This window comes from Perognathus longimembris, chromosome 22 (genome assembly GCF_023159225.1).
Source record: "Perognathus longimembris pacificus isolate PPM17 chromosome 22, ASM2315922v1, whole genome shotgun sequence".
NCBI classification, from domain to species: domain Eukaryota; kingdom Metazoa; phylum Chordata; class Mammalia; order Rodentia; family Heteromyidae; genus Perognathus; species Perognathus longimembris.
In genome coordinates this window covers 16,405,483-16,409,979 of record NC_063182.1, presented here as the reverse complement: position 1 = coordinate 16,409,979, position 4,497 = coordinate 16,405,483, and the positions used below count along the sequence as shown (strand labels likewise).

The window sequence follows — 4,497 nt, the reverse complement described above, 5'->3', positions numbered from 1 at the left end:
CATCCCATATAATTTATTATTTCTTCAAATGATATCATTTCTCAGTCTCTTAAGCTTAAAGCCTTGTTATCACCGTCTCTCTTCTGTTCATTTGCCATCCACCTAGAATCAGTCATTAAATCCCATTGGTTCAACTTCCTTAATCTCTTGACTTGGTCTTGTCTGCTCCATTCCCCTGGTCTCTTCACTCATTACCTCTCTGCTGAACTATCATAATAACCTTTTAATTGGTCTTCAGTCTTATTCTACTGCAATCAATTTTGTCCAGTGCTGCCAGATTGATCTTCCTAATGCATAACTCTAAGTATATAATCTTCCTGTTCACAAATCCGGTAGCTTCCTATTACTTAAAGGATTAAGTCTGAACCATTTTGCTTGGCATTTATGACCTTTGTATTCATCCTTTATATGTCCTAATTGTTCTTCAAAGTGAGTTATTACCCACTTCCCAAATATGTTCCAAGATTTACTACTCTTTCTCTTCTATTATGTTTCTCTTGTACAGAAGTACTTTCCACATTCTATTGCCCATCTATGTCCACAAAGATGCCCTCATCTCTCAAAATGTTTGGCACAAATTCTGTTCCCTTTTTTTTTTTTACTATTTTACTCTTTATTATGTGCATCAATGATCTGAAGGAAGATGGGGAAAGAGGGAACCACAAGGCTCCAAAGAACCAAGGGTGCAAATCAGTCCACTCCACTCTCTGTGTGAGATATGGACTGTAATACCCAGGATAATATGCTGAAATGTAGCTATATGGACTCAATTTGCTTCCGGACCTTTCCCAAAGCCTTTCTGTCCAACTGTTGTTGACGAATGATCACCAGGCAGGCAAAGACCAATGCCACAGCCACCACAGCCCCTTCGAATTTCCAGAATAAGTGTTGTTCCATGAGAACTGAGCAGCAGCTTTTGAACTCACTCCTCTTAGATGAACTGCATGTGATTTTCTCCACATACCCTGTAGAAGCACACTCAGGGGTGGTTTTTTTCCTGGAAACTAGAACATGGGGTGCACTCTTCTGCCACTACAAACTCTTCCACCAACCAGCACGTTAAAGTTGAGGTGCTCACTGACAGCTTGTCTGGTGCGGATGCCTTGGCTTCACTGCAGCAGGGTTGGGGGGGGGGGGGGTCGGTGAAGGGAGGCAAAGAGAAGAAGGGCAAAGGTCACAATCCAGAAAGCAGGCCGGGGGGAGGGGGAAGGAAATTCTGTTCCTTTTAAGGAAACTATTCTATTATCGCCTTATGTGTGGTCTTTTTCTACTTTGAATACTTACAACATTTTTGAGTACTTATTTAAAAACATTTATAACGTCTGTACTTCGACTATGACCACTTTTATACTGAATTCTCCCTTTTATCTTTGTGGTATTTTTTCTAAGACCTCTAGATGCCTAAAACAGGTAAGTCTGAGCCCTGTACATAGTATTTTCCGCGGCATTACTACACAATGTTAATTTCTCTTTCTGTGTTTTATGCTCTAGTATGCCATTTGCATCAATACTCCTGTGGTCATTATTATATATTTATTACTATAACACAGAACTGTAAGAATATGGTAGTACATCTGATAACTAAGTGGCACATATAGCCTTTGTATGTTTGACAAAGGCAAAATTCACATTCTGGAGAGGATAGAATATGTCAGTGCAATCATTAATCATGCTAATCAGATGTTACAAAATTTTTAACTTATAAATTATTTATTTCAGAATGTACCTTTAAATTTTTTTTTTTTCCAGTCCTGGGCCTTGGACTCAGGGCCTGAGCACTGTCCCTGGCTTCTTTTTGCTCAAGGCTAGCACTCTGCCACTTGAGCCACAGCGCCACTTCTGGCCATTTTCTGTATAGGTGGTGCTGGGGAATTGAACCCAGGGCTTCATGTATATGAGGCAGGCACTCTTGCCACTAGGCCATATCCCCAGCCCCTCTTTAATATTTTTGGATCATGACTGCCTGCAGGAACTGAAACCCTAGGAATCAAAGCTGCAGATCATAGGGCTGCTGGTCTTTATTAGATCTCCTCTTTACAAAAGAATCTAGTCATATTTTGTCTCTTGCTTATAAAAAAGTCACAGTAATTTGTACACAGGAAAGCTTTAAAACTATAGTCGAACTGTCGTTTTAAACATTTATTTATTTATTTGTCAAACTGCTGAACAGAGGGGTTACAGGTTCATATGTGAAGCAGTGCATACTTTTCTTATCCAACTTGTTACTTCCTCATTTTCCTCCACTCGACTGCCCCTCCCCATTTTTCATTCCCCCCATCGTACATTTGGTTTACACCATATAGTTCTGTAAGTATTACTGTTGCATTGGTTTGTCTTTTATCCTTATGTCTCTCCATTTTGATGTTCCCCTTCCCTTCCTTAATTCCAGGGCACATATATACCTTATCCAGGGTACTAGGATCAGATACAGTGATAGCAGGGGTAAAGCTATTGGGAAGAAAGACAAAAGAAAAAGGCATGTTGAAAATAACAAGAATGATATAGTTGAACCATCTTTAACAAGAAGTTGTGGGAATTTTGAAGAATCAGTGTACCACTTCTATGAAAATTGAAATATCCTTATTAATGTGCAATTGTGAAGTGTGATTCAGAAGAATAGAGCAGAAAAGACTATTTTCTGTTTTGTTTCAGAATTCCTTTCCCACTCCTAACTAGTGGAATACACATTGGAAATATTATTGTTATGTGGGCCTCAACTTCTTACACGTTAAAAAGATGCCAAACTAAATTGTCATTGTATGCCCTTCTTGCTCTGTTTTTCCAAGAGAGAAAAGTACGATTACAACAACAACAATAATAATAATAACTAATAATATAACTCTAGAAAATAACAAGTGGTTTGTAGGAAATGAAGTAGAGCAAAAGAGTGAATAGAATTTTTAAAAGTAACATTTAAGGTAAAATTTTGTAAGTAGACCGTTATGAAAATATTTTAGAATGGGTAGAAGGCAGAGAGAAAAGGAAATCTGCAGAGATTCTAGAGATGGAAAAAGGGCCACCATAAAGTTTGAAATGATAATAGGAACTGGTGAGGTGAGTACAGTAAAGAGTTGGTGAAGACCAATGATAAGGAAAAAATTGAAATATTTAATGCCAGAGAGTAACATAAGCTTTAAGACAACACATGAGTACTGTGTGGGAAAGACTGGAGATAACCAAAAAGAAAAACAAGAAAAATAGATTTGATGATAGTGCTATGGACTAGGGCCTCATCAATGAGATAATGGTAAGAATATAACAAAATATATTCTCGAATTATATTAAGGAGAGAAAGGTAAAAACACTGTATTTTAAGCATATATATATATATATGTATGTATGAGGAAAAGAGAAGTGTAAATATGCCTACCTGTTGATAAAATCAAATAAATGTTTTTCTTGGAATTTAGATGTACTCCAAGTATTCATGTACTGAAGTCTTCTTTTCCAGCTTGCAGGTAGTAGAAACTTTAAGAAATGGCACCATATCTATACCTATATCTATATATATATATGTGTGTATGTGTGTATAAACACACATAGTGTCATATATACATATATGGTACATATATATACATAGTGCCATATATATGTACATACATATATACATATACATATATGTGTGTGTGTAACTCTCAATTACATGGTTAGTTCTGCCTCAATGTACAGTCATAGATTCAAAGCAATGAGGTCAGACAGTCATGCACAGAAACCTCTAACTGTACGTGAAAATACAGCATTTTCTTTTATATGCTAATTGTTTCAGATATCTGTTAAAAATAGAAAAATTGTTTAAAACAGTTTATTGTAAGGGCTTTGCTGCTGATTATTTGTTTAGTTTTGTTTAGTTGTGCATGTAGCTGGATCTCAGTAAAATTGCCAAGGTTGAAAATAGAGATTTGGGAGACTCCAGTTTATAGATGACACTAAAACCATCAGACTGGATAAAATCTTGAATGCTCTCACATTCACCTTTTTATGACTCCAGAAAAAACTGGATCAGGTACATTGAGTAATTCTTATTAAATTACTGCCATGATATTTTGAAGTTCTTTGTGCTGATTTAATGAAGTGATATAGATGGAAGAGAAGCTATGAAGAGTGCCACTGAAAATACATGGCTTTAGTTATAGCTTAAATTAATGTTTCTCTGTTGGCACTTTGTAACTCTGCAGCATTTTTCAGGCATACCTTCCCCTAATGTTTTTCTTTTTCAGATTGAAAAGGGTGACACTAGCTTTATCATCTAAATTTACTTTGTGTCCCATTATCATTTAATTTCTTATCTATTCCAAACGAATAGATTTCCAATTAAGAACAACATTTTCTTTCATTTTAAATCCATTTAATTAATTGTTGTAATTCTAAACCTAACAGAGTTGCAGTGAAAACTTCATTTAAAGTTAATTCTCAACGAAAGAAAGCAGAAGATAAGAGAAATTGGAAGCATAGCTTCCTAATGTTAACAATAAGCTTTTTCCTCTCTATTATTTAGAA

General features: G+C 36.0%; 1 pseudogene; it reads right to left on the bottom strand.

The window, feature by feature from the left end:
* Nucleotides 1-603: 603 nt before the first annotated feature.
* Nucleotides 604-4,268, bottom strand: LOC125339938 (annotated as a pseudogene).
* Between the last annotated feature and the right edge of the window lie 229 nt (nucleotides 4,269-4,497).